Source organism: Protopterus annectens, chromosome 3.part1 (assembly GCF_019279795.1).
Source record: "Protopterus annectens isolate FY-2018-M chromosome 3.part1, PAN1.0, whole genome shotgun sequence".
NCBI classification, from domain to species: Eukaryota; Metazoa; Chordata; order Ceratodontiformes; family Protopteridae; genus Protopterus; species Protopterus annectens.
This window is the reverse complement of record NC_056732.1, coordinates 363,521,516-363,539,556: the sequence shown is the minus strand read 5'-3', so window position 1 is coordinate 363,539,556 and position 18,041 is coordinate 363,521,516. Positions and strand designations below refer to the sequence as shown.

The 18,041-nt window shown below is 40.2% G+C and overlaps 1 protein-coding gene across 1 annotated transcript in view; it reads right to left on the bottom strand.

The window, feature by feature from the left end:
* LOC122797673 (leukocyte elastase inhibitor-like) overlaps positions 1-17,447 on the bottom strand; it is a 138,548-nt gene extending 121,101 nt beyond the window's left edge. The window contains exon 1 of the mRNA XM_044066212.1: positions 17,300-17,447. The gene's annotated coding sequence lies outside the window, so the exon portion shown is untranslated. The remainder of the gene's footprint in view (positions 1-17,299) is intronic.
* Between the last annotated feature and the right edge of the window lie 594 nt (positions 17,448-18,041).

The window sequence follows — 18,041 nt, the reverse complement described above, 5'->3', positions numbered from 1 at the left end:
CAGATTGAAATAAGGTTTTGGTTGTCATATGTTTCAGGTAGCCCCCTTATAATGATATTATTACATCGGCTTCTCGCTTCCAGATCTGTTAGTTTAGTTTGTAAAGCCTCAATAAGCACAGAATTGTTTTTTGTAATATCAGACACTTGACTAATTTTAAAGTCATTATTTTGTGTTTTTTGCTCTAATGTGTCCACTCTCTGTACTAACTGGTTAATAGATTTAGTAAGACCAGACATTTGTTCAGAAATACCCTGGATAGCATCCTGAATTGGTTGAAGCGCAACTTTCAAATCTTCGATATGAAGATTTGGTTCAGTTTTTGTTTTGGCGTTTGTTTTATTACCTGAGGAACTACTATCCAGAGCAGTTTTTGAAGTTCTCTGCCTTTTACATGTGTTGTCTTTCTCAGGAGAAAGGATTGAGGAGATTTTTGCCTTGGTATTCTGGGCATCCATATTCTCCGCACTTTCTGACATGACTGGATTCCGATGAACAATACAGCAGTATGGAGCGCCAACTACCAGAAGCGCGAATCCTGTCAGGCACAAAGTTTCTCACACAGGCCTCCTGAATACTTGTACTCCTTATCCCAGAAACAGGATAAACAGGAAAAAAATACAGTTTTTGCCAGAAAACAGACCACCAATTAACTTCAGATAAATTATATTAGTCTCTTGTATCACCGAGTAACAATTACATCCGTTTAGAAACACTTAAGGCTATAAAAAATAAAAGTTAACGGTAGGAGCTCGTGGGTAGGGTGCTAACTAGCCGACCACCATCTTGGAACCAGCTGGAAACTAAATCTACAATTACACTGAATAATACTGGTATGGACAGGCAGACTCCGACTAACTTTCAGCATACAAACACCTTCAATCCTCCATTAGGGAATTCCCAACACCTTCATTAAGGCATATGGAGTGCAATTATGCAATTGTTAACATACTTCAGCTATGGCGGTTTTGCTAAGATTACATAAAATAAAAGGTAGCTTAATGCAATAAAGTTAGACTAACCTGCAATTTATTAAGGCAGACAAACTAGTGGAATAGTGGTTATGAATAGAGATCAATATGTTTAAAATACATATGTTACACAAAGAGGAATTATGCAAAGGCCAGCTCCATGGAATAGAGAGATGGAACCCTTACCATGACCCAGGTAGCCCAAGATTGACTAGTATCTCAAATACTAGAACAGCCAGGAAGGAAATGGCAAGAAAGAGCAACTTACCCACTCAGTGAGGGAGGAGTTACTGTTTCATTACCCAGTGATGGATGAGTTGTAATCCCAGGAAAAAAAACATTTTATAAGTAATGTTCCACAATGCCCTGATATGTTGTAAAATATTTTAATACAGTCACATAGTTTTACACATTTAAATAGTTTTCAGTATTTCATCTATTCTTTTAACCTAAGCTCTAACTGGCACTTTTAATGTCATGACACTACTTTTAACTTATTTAACCCTGTTGTTGTAAGTTTGTGCCTGTTCTCGGGAAACTTTAGTATTTGTAGAGATAAAATAAAAAAGTCCTAGTACTTTTAGTCCATGCTGCTATGTAGGTTTTATTTACTGCTCAAACTTTCTGTCAAGCTGATCTTCACTGCTAGAGGTCTAGATTAATAGATTTATTTTCTTATACATTCCATTACACTGATCCTCAATGGCAAACTGAAACAGTTAAAAAAGTTTCACATAGCACTTGAAATCTGCCATAATACACGGCCAACACACTCGCTTCTACCCCAAAGTTCTTATCACAACATACACGGTACAACTCCCTGCTCGTTAACTCCACGCCCCAACCCCATGCCATATAACAGATGGAAATGTACCTCAATTAGTGCAAGTTGTGGACTCATGTCATTAAATGAGCGACGATGAAATTCGTTAAAATAAAATACAAACTTTCAACTCTTATAATGGGCCTCAGAAAAGTCATTATCTCAGTACCTTATCCCTCATCACACATGTAACTACTGAGTGTAGCTTTAAGGACCAATACCATTCCTTTCCACAGCCCACGTTTCAAGTACTGGAAAACATTGCATGAAAGTAATTTTTCTGCTCATGTTAAGTAGTTAGGATTATCAGCTGCAAATGCCTTCATCCATGACATTTTATGGATACAGCATTCATAAGAAGCACCAATCTTTCATTTCAAAAATAAACAAAGTTGAATGCAAAAGTGATTTATTCCTTAAAATAACCAATAATGTTGACTCCTTTAACTATTCTTTGCTGCAACGAAATTACTGCTTTCTTGACTGACTACTTTGTGCAGTACAGAAAGGGTTAAATTGAAATAACATCTCTACTCTTACACAGTTTTAGTAGTTTCTCAAAGTGCTCTGCTAGGAAATCGTCTTTCTCATTAAGAAAAAGTAATCTGGAAGGACAGAATTTTATATAATATGCCATCAATGTTGCTCTAATGAATTTATCTTACTCTATCTCAGATATCCAGACATTTATGAAGTCTTTACTTAATATACCTGAAAATTGGGTATGCCCAAGGCAAGCTAGTAAAGTACCATCAAGAATAAATGTGTTTGTTTGGTGATTACATAGCCACAAACTAAGGGTAAAAAGTTTGCAAAATAGAATTGTTTTACTACTCATAACCAGTTTGCAGTGCATAGAGCCCTGTGATTATCCTCCAATGCTGGGAAAAAGATAAGCACATTAAGAGCTTCCCTAGAGAAAGACCCAACTGTAACAGTTAGGGGCACTTCACAAATGTTCTAAGCACTGCAATAATCAGGTCTCACTCTAGGGACTTAATAGCTGACAAAAGAACAGCAGAAGGTAAAACTTGACTTTAAATGCTGTCAAAATTTCATTATGTTGCACTTAAACAAAAACATTGTCATAAAGTGTTTAACAGCTTTTAAAGCTCTTCATTCTTCAGACAGATACTTCCTTTCTGCCTACCATTAAGTGCCAAAGAGTTTGTGTATTCAAAAGACTGAAAGCTGGTAAACCACTTTGCTTTTCTATACCTTTTGTGTAAATGGTAGTATGAAAAGCAGATGCAGCTCCATGCTCTGTAAAGAATTATGATCACGTCTCCTGTCATAAGCAGTTGGGTTCTCAACATGGATGCCAAGATTCACATCTCAAACTTTGCTCTCAAGGTGAATTTTATCACGTCTCGAACACATAACATGCTGGTCATGATCACAGACAATTATAATCCTCAACATGTGCTCTTACTATGGACTTTAAGAAATACAACTCAAGATGTCAACTTCTTGAGACCCATTTTGACACAACAAAGAATTTTATTTTGATCAGTGAACCAGGCATGCTCCTTTGTGATACAGAGAATGTTTTTTCAGGCATCATACATGGTCAGTCTTGATTTTTCTTTTCTGTTTCGAGTTCTATTATTCATTTTTACTGCAGTGCAAAAACCTTTGCACTTTGGGACCCTTTTAGTGACAAACTGAAACAGCCATTGTGATAAGTGGCTTAAACATGACACTCCCAACCTTGAGTTCCATTTTCCAAACTTAAACTGCAGTTTCAGTGCAAAACCATGGAACAGATATGGTGGTGCAACCTTATTCCTCATTTACGAAAGCATACAGCTAAAATTCCACAACCACGACTCCTCACGTAATAACCTCGGCCTGATTTAATCCCCTTCAACAATAGTAACTACAGTAGTTGCATACCTTACAATGATCCATGACACAACTTGAAAGTAAAACTCCATATAGAAACCTACCAGACCTCCCAACCATCCCGAATTACTCCGATTTTACCGAGTGCTGGGGTCAAAATGAAGGGGTGCCATGATTCCCGAGTGACACCCCTTCATTTCCGATTGTTTTGCTTTTTTTTTAGGTTTTGAATTTTCATGCTGTCAGAGCTGATGTCATCGCGTGCACGATGACGTCAGCTCCGTTAGTGTTACCAGCCAGTCGGAATTGAGCTCAAGTCATTATTTCTGGCTGGCTGTGAGCGGACGGGAAATGGGAATTAAACAGCAACAGTACTAATGCTGCCGAGAATGGGCTGGCTAAGGCTTTACTTTACTTTTTTAAACTGCTATGCTGAGAATGGGCTGGCGACTGGCGTTACTTTATTTTTGCACATTTCTGCCGAGTCGGTGCCGATGTAAACGGACTTTGGGTTGCAGGCTGAGAGAACGGGATGAAGCAAGGCAAGGCATTAGGTAAGGAAACAAAGTGTGTGTGTGTGTGTGGGGGGGGGGGTATTCACTTATTGCCAGGTTACAGGTACAATGCCTAAACACTACAGTTGTGCATGTGCGGTGCGGGTGAGTGCACACACTTATGAGTCTGTATATTCATGTGGTATGACCATATTTAGCTAGTTTGAAATGTTGTGCCAGTATAAACTTTCTCACAGAAAAGAATGTAATGTGTAAAATGATAATAATAAGGGATGAGAAACATATATCCTTTGAGGAGAAATGCTGCTAATTAACTGTCACAGAAGCTGGTAGGGTTTGCATAAATATACACAAAGTCATTTAAAGAACAGAGTCAGGCAAGAAAGGCGCTATGAAAGCAATTGTAGCCTGGCTGCTTCATGCATTCATTAATTGAGAAAGCACTGCTAGAAATACCTTGGTCTAGAGATTACATTTGGGTTTTCATTCCAATATGCTTTTCCTGTTTTTAATAGCTGAAAGTTTTTATCTGTTTTCCAGAAGGAGCAAAATAAATTAGAAATGTCTTTTATGATGGTAATGTTCTGAATTGGGCAGTTTTATAATTATTGGTTCATGCATTTTCTTTCATTACCTACAGTACAGCCTACTGTAAAAATGTTCATTCAAACAATAAATTTAAAATGTGCTCTGTCGAGCAAGTGTGCTGTATTATACAAGGACTATAACTTAATAAAGTCAGGAAGGTGAATCAAAGAAAAGAACGCATCATGTATGTTTCTTGTTTTGTGTGCAAGGAGCCAATGATTTGAAAACAGCCCAAAGGTAATCTTTATCCACCACTGGCCAGATGCATTTTCTTTGGATGTGGTACAGGTTTTAATGCTGTTTCGATGAATGGATGAGTGCAAGTTTCAAGGGCAGAAAAGTATTAATGCCAAGTCGGTTTTCATCGTGAGACAGTATTGCTTTGTTTATCAGATGTCTGTTAGTGTCTGTGCATTGATGTGCTGCAAAACGTAAAAATAAAATCCAAATAATCATTGTAGAAGTAAAGCAGTATGCATGCACACATTAGTGCTTATGGTAAATGGGGCGAAATAGCCAGGTAATGGGATGTTGGAATGGCTGCAGGAGGACTCTTTTTGCCATATTTTGGTCGTCTGTTCTTCAGTTTGTGTTCGAAAGTTGGTATCCCTCAACTCCACTGGAGTGAGTGGGGTTATGTAATTATGTATGCAAATTAGATGTTAATCAGCATACAGATTTGTACCTATTTTTCATGGGCCTTGCCCAGATTTTTGATATTTCCAGGTCGAGAGGTGTGAAACCTACTCATCTTGGGTGACTTTAAGCTCCTTAATCCCAAGAACTTTGACATCACAGACAAAACACCTCACCATATCCCCATTTATTTGAGACTTTACCAGGCAAAACTTAAGACACCAGAAATACACTTTCCAAGTCTTTGTTATCACTAATGACTCCTCTAAGCCATAACGTCAACATCCTACCACCATCAATAAAATTACCACAGTCCTCTCTCCTTTAAATACAGTATCCCTCATTATATAACAAGCACACAACTTGCACACTCTACTTGCAGACTCAACAGCAGACCAAGAAACTGTAATAAAACTTTTCCCAAATATACTGGGAAAACGTTTTAAACCGCAACGATCTAAAAAACATTATTTCATTTAAATGTCCAGACTTCTCATTCCATTTCAATCTGTGTGCTTCCCCTTGTTCTTTAGACTAAAAATTTAACAAAGGAACTCCAATAACTATAAACTTAAGAGATTCTGCTTGAAAGGCCTAAAAAAGTCCCACAAAGAAAACAAAAAACATCCTGCTATACAGCTTATCTAAGAGAATCATCAATAGTCACAAATCTAACTATTTACAAGCTCTTAGAATGCCTTAAACCACCATCAAATCAAATTTTGGAACCTAGTAAAGACAACAGACCAGACTCGCCCAGTAAGACAACTCCACTGAGGCTCATTAAAAACATCTTCAGGACAACTCACACCCTAATGAAAATCACATCTCTCTCACCGAAGTGCTTTACTCCTTCCTCTACCTCAATTCCATATTATGACCTTATCTCAAACACATCTTAATTCTATTTTGCTTATTTCAAAGCCAAAGAAATTGAAAATATGACTGACAATATCCCCAAAGAAGATCCACCACAAATAGACAACCTCAACTCCTGGTTCATTAAAATTACCATAAGATCACATTCTTCCTAATTTAACAACACTTAAAAAACTTTGTCTCACCAAAACTACAATGTTCCCAAATTTTGAAAAGGAGTGTCAGACAAAACAAAAACTCCTACCTGTGCCAATAACTTTAGATCTGTCAGTTCTATCAACCCTAGGAAACATCTTTAAAGAAATCTACAACAAAATTAGCCACCCACATAAAAGCTGACAAAATGCTTAAGTTACCAACAGCATGGCTTTCGATCTGGAAGTAAAATATCTGCCTTACTTACTATAATAGACATTCTTATTAGCAGAAATAAAAGAACTACTAACTGGCACAATCTCTAAAAACCAAACAAAAGTCAAACTGCTAACTGCTCTATCCTACTACACTCCCTAAACATTATCAGCATTAGTGCTCGCTTTCTCCTACTGCAGCCCCTAACCATTATCAACATTAGCACAGACTCTCTCCTAGGGCACTCCCTAACCATTATGAGCATTAGCACACTCTCTCCTACTACACTCCCTAATCATTATCAGAATGGTCTCTCCTACTACACCCCATAACCATTATCAGCATTACGACTGACTCCCTTCTATTATGGTTGCTAACCATTAATCAGCATTAGCACATACTCTCTCCTAATACACACCCTAACCATTATCAGCATGCCCTCTCCTACTATACTCCCTAACTATTAGAAGCATTAGCACACACACTCTCCTACTACACTCCTAACCAGTTGCTCTCTCCTAAACCATTATCATGACTGAACAGCTTTAAGTTTTAAACACAAGTACTACTGATATATGTCCAATAAGACTCTTGTCATTTGCAGCACCATTACCAGTACGAACGCTTGCTTTCCCTCCTATTGCATCCCCTAACCGTTAGCAGCATTAGCACTCGCTTTCACTCCTACAGCATCCCCAACCATTACCAGCATTAGCGCTCACTCTGTCCTACAACATTCCCTAATCATTATCAGAATGGTCTCTCCTACGACACCCCATAACCATTATCTGCATTACGACCGACTCCCTTCTACTATGGTTGCTAACCATTAATCAGCATTAGCACCTACTCTCTCCTAATATACACCCTAACCATTATCAGCATGCCCTCTCCTACTATACTCCCTAACTATTAGAAGCATTAGCACACACACTCTCCTACTACACTCCTGACCAGTTGCTCTCTCCTAACCCTAAACCATTATCATAACTAAACAGCTTTAAGTTTTAAACACAAGTACTACTGATATATGTTCAATAAGACTCTTGTCATTTGCAGCACCATTACCAGTACGAGCGCTCGCTTTCACTCTTATTGCATCCCCTAACCGTTAGCAGCATTAGCACTCGCTTTCACTCCTACAGCATCCCCTAACCATTACCAGCATTAGCACTCACTCTGTCCTAACCATTATCTGCAACCATCTCTCTACCCGCTACCACTATGCATTGCTAACCATTAATCAGCATGCACTTCTCTCTCCCTAATACACACACCTAACCATTATCAGCATGCCCTCTCCTGCCTCCTCTAACTATTAATTAGCATTAGCACACTCACACTCCTACTACACTCCTGCTCCTCTGCTACCCCTAAACCATAAAAACCATAATTAGGCTTAACTTTTTAAACACAAAGTACTACTGATATTATATATATAATAAGACTCTTGTCATTTGCAGCACCATTACCAGTGCACGTTTGCTTGCTTTTTCTCACTCTTATCCCCCCCTAACCGTTTAGCGCATTGCTTTGCCTTTCCTCCTCCTACATCCCTAACCATTACCAGCATTAGCGCTCACTCTGTCCTACTACACTCCCTAACCATCATCAGCATTGATACAACCCTATGTTTAAATATTTCCAGTTTTGCATACACTTCCAAGGCACAAATTCAACTCACATCCTCTCCTGTAGCTGGCATCTGAAAAAGGCTTACACACAAGGCTCAATACTTCCTCTTATTCTCCTAAGTTTTTTTCCAACAACCTCAGTTGGGACACCATCTTCTCCCTGCTCTACTTGTACATAGATGACAGTGATGTACAGATCTGGCCCCGTGCCTCCCATCATATGAAATTCACCTGACATCGCCAAGTGGAAAACCAGACAAAATGGAATACTAAACATAACACAACACAATATTCTTTTGAACTCCTCAATGTCTCCAAATTCTACAACTCCTGAACCATCTCTTATGATCAAAACCAACTAGTGAAAACAGTCCCATACTACAGCTAACCTGTAATTTGGCTAAAAGCTTCTTTAACTTCCAGTATCACATTCATTCTACTAAAGCCAGAGTTAATACATTACTGTTCTGGTCCAAGGAATTTTACCTCTTCCTCTCTCCAGCAGCTAAGGTAGCAATAATGAAATCGGTCCTGATCGACAAAATAATGCCACAGTTTTAAAGTCAACAACATTATAATGTCGTCTGTACTTCTCGTTGAAAGTGTTTGCAGGCCAGAGTGATCTCTTATTGATCAGAGCAGCTTAAAATGCACAATTCTTGGAAAGTTGGTGGAGGGGGGACATAAAATCAAATGGCCGAATGTTTGAATGCAGATATTTGGGTGAAATAGAGGCAATGATTCCCACAGCCAGGTTTGCAGGGACATATTTACCTTTACAAGAAAGTATTCCATTAATCATTACGAAACGTGTTGCAAGTATAGTTAAAAATAAGCAGTATTGTAATGCCTGAGAGTATGTGCGGTATTATTCTGAGAATATTGCAGCCTGGAAAATCTTGCTTATGCAAAAGGGTAATTGTGACAGTTAATATCTTTCACAGGTGTTGTAGTCAGTTAAATGTCTTGCACAATAACTCTCTCTCTACATTACGGATGGTTAACTGCCCTTCTCTGAAACTCTAAGGACAAACCAGACTGGATATCCTAAGCCTAAAGGAAACTTATTTCAAAAAATTACTGTCGAATATACATGACATTTATACCTAATTTACCCAATAAAAACTGCTTCCTCATTTAATTAATATAGTCAGATCAAACTGGCTTTTTTAAACTAAATGTTAAGCATTAAAAGTTATACAACTATTGGACTCATATTAAAACAACATCCTACTCCTACACAATACATAAGAACTTGATCAGGCTTGTATAACTTAATTAAAACAAACTATATCAAGCATACACCTACATCAAAAGTTTTCCATCAACAAAGAGAATTTTTATTAAAACTCAGTAGAAAAGATTCTATCACAGCAACCAAGGTTCTATCATCTCTCTCTCTCTCTCTCTCTCTCTCTCTCTCTCTCATTTGCCCCTGCAACAGAATCCCATTTATCTTTAGGCATTTTCTTAGCTATTCATTCTAAAGCTATTTTCACTACTGATCTCATACACCAAGACATTTTGCAAAATGTAAGAATACTAGTAGGTCCTTTTCTGCCCTAAAGTTAAGGCTAGTATGGAAATGCATTTATGTCTATGTATGTGTATCCGTCACTTACTTGAAAGCATTATTCTGCAGATGACCATATAAAAGCAAAGTCAACTCTTGAGTGCCTTACTGTTATATAGATCTACTTACCATTTTACTTCCTACTCGAGAAGGAACTATGCCCTAGAACAGCACAGTATTTTTTGTACTTTATATCTGAACTGTCTTTACATATCACCTTGGGTGTTTACAAGTGTCCAAATTCAGTATGAAACACAAAAAATTCCTTGTTTTCCCACCTTTCTGAACTAGTCTAGTCCAGTTTTCAGGCTTTGCTGAATCCAGAACTGTGGTAAAGGTTCCTGTGTTGCCCATATCATACTTGGATAATTAGGTGGCTTACTCTGAGCAGCCTATCTGTCCCTGTAGGAGTGGTCCCAGCCAAGCAACTTGTAGCTCATTGGCTATTTTGTGCTAATTTCTATCCTTATTGATCTCCCTGGTATAAAAACACTTGGCACGGGTTTGCGCAGCACACAGCGCTGTTTAGCTATGGTTAAACTATTCCAGGCTCTACGAAGTCTGCACTTCAGTTTTTCCCTTGAAACACGTCAATCCAGCACTAGAAATAAGGCAATTTAAGACCGGCACTTACTAAAACTCACTAAAACTAGCACTAGCTTGCAGCTTGCACTTCAGCCCTATACTCAGGAAGTATAAACCTCTTTACTCATCCAATCAGCAATACAGTACCAACCATCTATTCAGGCATGTTCAAGGGATAGCTTCAGGTGTGCTCTCCAGTCCAGCTGGTGAATCTGGGCATCCTGAGGCAATGTTACAATTGCCTCATGTACACAGACAACCCCCTCCTCCTCCCAACCAACACAAACATATGTGAGAGATGCAGCTACACAGCCAAACTGGAGGCTAAGCTCTCTCAACCCATGACTGGATCAACCAGTCACAAGGAGAAGGGCAACACTAGCACCACATTACCAAACTCACATAGACCAGCCATAGCTGCACCAGAAAACAACTCTCAGAAACACACAAAAACATACTCTGAGGCTTTAAATAAGAACCTGCCTAAACAACAGAAACCTCCTAAGCATACACCCAAGCAGCCCCCACCCCACATCAGAAACCAAGTAACACATACGTCACAACGTCAGTGTGCCAAGCAAAAACAGCCCCTAAGGCTAAATAACACACTAGTAATCGGTGATTCTATCATCAGGCACACAGACATCCCACTCACTAGACTGAACAAGGAGAAGGTTACCTTAAGCTGTCTGTCGGGTGCCAGAATCCGCCACATAACACATGCACTCAGGTCACTCCACAACAAGTACAAATATGACTCTGTCATTGCACATGTTGGCGTAAATGCGAGACGTTCCTGCCTGGACTACATGAAAAAGAGACATGGAGGAGCTCTCCGACCATGTAGCCCAGGCTGGTATGATTCTGACTCCGAGTAGCATCCTGCTCTCACCCAAAATGATGCCAGCATACGAAGAAAAAAATGATCAGTTTCAACAATTGGTTAAACTACTGGTGTCATTCAAAGGGGATCCAGTACTTGTCAGCCTGGGACGACATGCTTGACAAGCCACGTTGCTTCGCCAGAGATGGCTTGCACCTGTCGCCCCTGGGCTTTCGAATACTGGCCAAGACTCTTGCCGCCCCAATACTGCCTTTTTTAGGCAAGGCTCAAAAGGCAAACCCGCCTCCATAAACAACAATAATAAACAAAAACTGAGCGTAATGCTGCTCAATGCCAGAAGTCTAAACCTCAAAATGCATGCACTCAAGGCTCTCCTTAGTATGGAAGAAATAAACGTATGTGCAGTGACAGAAACCTGGTTCAAGGCTCCAGAGAGCACCCCAGCACTACCAGGCTATAACTCCTACCATACCTTTAGGTCCCAAAACCGGGACCGGAACACAATAGCAGGGGGTGTGCCCATATTCATCAAGAAATTCCACACCTCCAGGTTAGTAGCACAGCACGCGGAATCTGAGACCATCCAAGTACAATTGACAGCGGGTGAATTGACTGTTCAATTTATAGCTTGCTACAGATCTCCCACCTTGTCTCAGGACCCTCACGCAGCATTCCTGAGAACATTAGAAAGTATGAACATTCTACCAACACCATGCTACTGGGTGACTTCAACTATCCAAACATTGACTGGGAAAACTACTCAAGCTCAAACGTCCTAGTCCAATGCTTCCTTGAGTTTATAAACTCAAACTCCCTTGAACAGCTTGGTTACCACTCCCACAAGAGGTGACAACATACTGGACCTGGTAATCACCAACATGGGGAACCTATGTTCCACACCTGAGGTAAACTCCTCATTGGTAAGATCAGATCAAAAACTAATCACGCTGGACATCCACATCCTGCCCCCACCTAGTCAAGGAAATCAAGGTAAAAAACTTCTCTAAAGCCAACTTCACACTCCTCAAGACCGAGGTGGGAAGTTTCAAAGCTCCCAAACAAATGGAAAATGATGTCCCATCGGCAGAATCCTTTACAAGTGCATTCTATGAACACCTTCAAGAATGCATGGACAGAGCCATCCCAAGTAAAACCAAGACCAACTCCTCAAAACAGAGGAAGCCAGTCTGGCAGACCCCGGCCATAAATAAACTTTACAACAGAAGGAGGAAACTCCTGCAAGATAGAACAAAATCCCAAAATAAGAAGACCGCGCTCCCTCATTAAATCATCCAAGGCCAACTTCGAAAGAAAAATAGCCAATGACTAAGGATAACCACAAGGCCTTCTTTACCTATGTCAAGAGTCTAGGGGCAAACTCTCAGATATGCTCCGAGCTAGTGCATAATGGCCATAAATACACTGAACCAACCGACATTGCCAACATCCTGGCTGACAAGTTCAGTGCAAACTTCACCCCCCCCTTCTCCACCAATGGGGCTAGCACCCATCCCAGAAAATTGTGGAGCTCCAGATATCTCAGACACACAAGTAAAGACAGCCCTTGCAAAGGTCAAAAACACAGCATCAATGGGACAAGATGGTATCCCAGGTTGTGTCTTACACGAGCTTCAAAATGAACTAACCACCCCCCCATCTCAAATCACTATTCAAACTCAGCCTCTCTACAGGCTATGTACATAAAGAATGGCGTACAGCAACAGTTGTACCACTCCACAAAGGTGGAGCCAGAACTGACCCTGGGAACTATCGCCCTATAAGCTTGACTAGCTTGGTCTGCAAAGCCATGGAACGCATTACCATGGAGCTCATTAACCGGGACAATGGGAACCTCCAGACATTGGACCACACCCAGTTCGGCTTTGTTAAAGGCAGATTTTGCCGCCTGAACTTGGTTGACTTCTTCGAAACAGTCACCAAGGCCATAGATGAAGGGAAGGTGGTCCACACAGCATATCTGGACCTCGCTGAGGCGTTCAACACCATCCCACACTCAGGGAATCATAGACAAAATCACCAGCTTAAATATCAACCCCTATGTCACGAGATGGGTTTCCAATTGGCTCTCAGACAGAAACCACACAGTAAGAGTGGCAGGCACCATGCCCGACTCTAAACCAGTTATAAGCGGAGTCCCACAGGGCTCAGTCCTGGGACCCCGCCTGTTCAGTATATATTTCTCCGAAGTACAGGCAAAGGCGGAGGGACTGTGGCTAACCAAGTTTGCAGAGGACTGTAAATTGGGTGCAATAACTGACTCTCCAGCTGACACAGACATCCTGCAAAAGGGTCTCACAGAGACAAACATCTGGTGTCAAAGTCACGGCCTCAAATTCAATGCCAAAAAATACATAGTAATCCCATTTGGGAAAAACAAAGTACCTACAAACTACCACATAATGGGAATCCACTAAGTACAGAAGAAGTAATTAGGGACCTGGGTACCCAAGTAGATAGCATGCTCTCCTTTGATAACCACACAGCCAAAACGGTCAGGAAATCCTTTATGTGGCACACCTGATCACAAAGGGTTTCTCATACAGATCCAAGGAGGTGATTGTGCTCCTCACTCATTAGGCCCATAATTGAGTACAATGCCCCATTTGGGATGTACCTCACTACACACCTGCAACAACTAGAAAGACCACAGAAGTACCTCACTAAGAGGATTAAGGGCCTTAAACAATTACCCTATGAAGCATGACTAAAAAAGCTCCAGCTCTTCTCAGTCGCTTACAGTCTGCTCAGAAGTGACGTATGCCTGACCTATAGGGCCATGTCAAACCCTGAACTTGCATCATGCAACATGCTTCACCTCAAAAAAACAAGATCCCTCAGAACCGCTCGTTCTAGCGACTTGAACCTATGTACAACAATAAACAGGACATGCTGGAGGGATAGATTTCTGTCCCAGTGACTCCCCTCACTCTGGAATAGAATCCCAATCCATATTCGACAGAGCTCCTCTCTGACCCTCTTCAAGAGAAATCTTGATGAGTGGATGGGTAATCGTAACTTCTACCCTGGGATCACTTCAGGAGCCCTGTTGACAGAGGCCCATGTTACTAATCTAATGGGGAGGCAAAAGCCACTCTGTGGCTAGGCTTATAAATGCCCATGGGCAGATAGCCTAGTACTTACCTATGAACCTATTGTTTCTTTTACACTGCTCTAATTCAAGGTATTTGAAGATGCACATCAAACAACAAAGGCAAATTCAAAAGAGTGGCTGTATTTATGTATGGTCCTTAAAAACAGGTAGTTACAGGCTTCAAATACCAGATATTCACCCAAGATCATTCCATGACCTACTCCAGCAAAATAACCCAAGCATTCAACAAAACTCACAAAGTGGATTCTTTTTTTTAATCACAGGAAACATATCTCACTCAATCTCCCTTCTAAACCAGTAGCTAATACTTCTTCTTTCAGCTTTTCTCGGATAGGGGTCGCCACAGCAGATCACCTGTCGGCTTATGATTAGCAGTGGAGTTTTGCGGTGTCGAGTTATCAGCCCGGGCCTTCCACAGGTTGGGCAAACACACGCATGCACTCAGGCCAATTTGGAGTGTCCAATCCACCTACTGCATGTCTTTGGAATGTGGAAGGAAGCCAGAGCACCCGGATGAAACCCATGCCACCAAAAGGAGGACATGCAGACTGCGCACAGAAGGCAACCCAGCCAAGGATCGAACCAGAGAGCCTCTTGCTGTGAGGCAGCAACGTTAGCCGCTGCACCACCGCGGCTGTCCCTAAACCAGTAGCTAATACCAAGTTACAATATTTAAACAGCTTCTATATGTTACAATAACAGAGTAAACCCCGATCACAGGCAGAGGTCTCAGTTGTAGTCTATACCAGAAGCTAACACTGGGTCTTCAGCTGGATGAAACTATTAAATCAAAATCCTCTTTCCACCACAGCTTGGGCAATATGAGCAAACAGATCCTTTCAGCAGGACAGCATGAAATACAGACTTTTGAATACTTGAAATGAGGGACATTCTTCATAAAGATGCACATTTCAGGGAGGTATGATCATAAATATGGTGCCATTCCACTGCAGGCATCATGCACTTAAGAGCCACTAGAGTTTTCACCTTTGGAAAGGCAAAAATCTGACAAAAGCACCACTTTTGCTCTGCTCACTATACTCCCCATTTCGATAAGTAAATCTGCACTGCTTCTCTTACAAAGTCAAGTAAATCTGCACTGCTTCTCCTACAAAATCAATAATCATGTAAGCAACAGTTTAAAAGAAACACTAAATAATACGCTAAATACAAGAAACGAGTAAATGCTTGAACATGCTGCATATGTTGAAAAATAAACTGTAATTTTATTTTGACAACTGGCACACAATGACACTATTAAAAAGAATAACCATGGTGGTTGTAAAAACCATAGTGAGGAAATGAGGACAATAAGAGAAAATAATATTTGGACATTGCAGGAAACATGTACTGTGCAGTTTTCCTGAATCTAGGTTTTACTAGTTCTATATTATTATTTACACTGAAGACAAAACATAATTTTACCACAGATAAAGTTTAATTGGAGGACAGATCCATTGTTTCACTTTTCTCGGAAAAAAGGCAAATACTTTTTTGTGTTCTTCTTTTAAGATGCATCATGAAGAGGATTCTTCTAATCAGCCTAACACTCTGCTGATGTTTACATTTCAGGTAACCCAGATTACCAGCTGAAACAAAGTATTCTCACAAAATAAATTAAATGAAAATAGGACATCCAAGTGAAACAGTAAATAATTTGAGAATAAGCTTCAGAAATATGTCAGCCCTCAGAACCAATAAACCTAGTAAATACTCATCTAAACTGATCTTCTTGGCTGACACTCTGATTTCCATATTTGCTTATAGAGATCCTGATGTCCTAATTGCCAGGAAAAAATCCAGACAGGTAGCAACCCTACCCAGCACAGAACTGAACCAGAGAAGCCCCAGTTGTGCAAAAACTATGATGAATATTGTACCACTGTATGTCCCATCCTGGCTGCCTTTTGCCTCACCCCCACCTCCCATTCTTTTTAAGGTTTTTAGTTAGAAGCTAACTGCCCTTTGAGAGCCATTTTAAGCCAAGCCAATTATTCCTTTGAGATTCAAACCCTGCACCTTGTGTTTGTAAGGCAAACACCTAGCCATGTTGATTGGAACATACTACAGGTCAAAAGCACTGGATAAAGTATGACCACACCTCTCAACCACTTAGCACAAAAAATCTGGACAAAGGCAAAAACAATGGGGGGCAAAGTCCCAAAAAAGGGACGGATTTTAAACATTGCTCTCAAACTGAAAGTTGCTGGAATAAAAAGGATATTACCATGCATTTTCTGAAGGAAATGGAGCCTTACATTTAAATGCCTGTCATTTCACAGTGAATTCAATCCTGATTTGCCACAAAAATCTAGAAGACCATAATTTTTATGAGGAACAAACCAAGAATATGAGGCAAAAATCTGGACAGTTGATTAGTATTAGCATGACCTGCCATACAGACTAAACTATACTCTGATCAGGGTTAAAGCAGAAAGTAACCAAACAGGTTCAGGCACTACTCACCAGACTGCAAATAAGGGGAAAGTGGCAACTAGCCATGAAACGAGCAACAAAGTAAGTAATTATAAAACTAAAGGACACTAGCAGACACTGTTACAATCTAGAAAATGCTTACCTTCTCTCTAGTCATGTGAAATAAACTTAGATCTTTTTTCACAACAAAAAACTCACTCAATAGTCAGTCCGTATTATAAAAAAATGTCCACTTGTGCATAACACAGGTTCTATGTGTTGTTTCTTATTACAAATACCCATCAACAGCAGATTAAAATAATGGATCTAAATCGGACACTCATATATATCTATACAACTGTTGCCCTAAACTCTGTTTAAACAAAAATGTCAATACTTGCACACATTGCATTTTTTTCTGCTTGCACTAGTACAGCATTTAGATGCAGCAGCAGAACCTGCTATCTCAAACACTCTGACTAGGCAGAAATGCACGTTACTTCTCACCTTATTTTTGAAAAAGACAGCAAAAGGTTGTACACAAGATACTGAAGTGGTCCTGCACTAAGGAATGCTAAACTTGACCAATTTATTCCTGAGAGCAGCAGAAGTGCCAGCCCATTAAACCGCACCCTCTCTGCATGGAGGTTCGGCCTTTACTTTTACTTCCGCGTTTGCTCGTAAATGTTAGTTTGAGACAGTTGGCGTTAGATATACATGCTAGCTGAAGTATGTATTGGAAAACCAAATTATATACCCCGTATAAGAACGTACGTAACGTAGCAAGTTCAAGTTTTGCATAACGTGTACGAATTTATTTTAGATGCTTAGTAGTTTACTTTTCGGAATAAGTACAACTGAGTGCACATATATTCCTTTTCAGTTGTCCCATGACATGGGTTGTGTATACGTTACTCAGTTTTGTTCCCAAATAATCTCCAGTGTGTGTATTAGCGAGAAGACTGGGCTACTGACTCCACCGTATATGGTACTGAATAATGTGTTGTAATATTTTGGACACCACAGTAGTTTGTTTTTCTTCAGATAGTTAGCTTTGACAGTTAAAAAGGGGTTGTATTTCCCTGTATCACCGCTTAGCCAGATCAATGAGCGGTTCAGTCTGAGCCACCATTCGGCCACACTTCCACTGAGCAGTTGCTGTCAACTGGACTGCAGAAAGATAATCATACCACACTTTTGAGCGAAATCTAGGTGCTAAACATACGTCCATATTTTTGCCTCATAATTT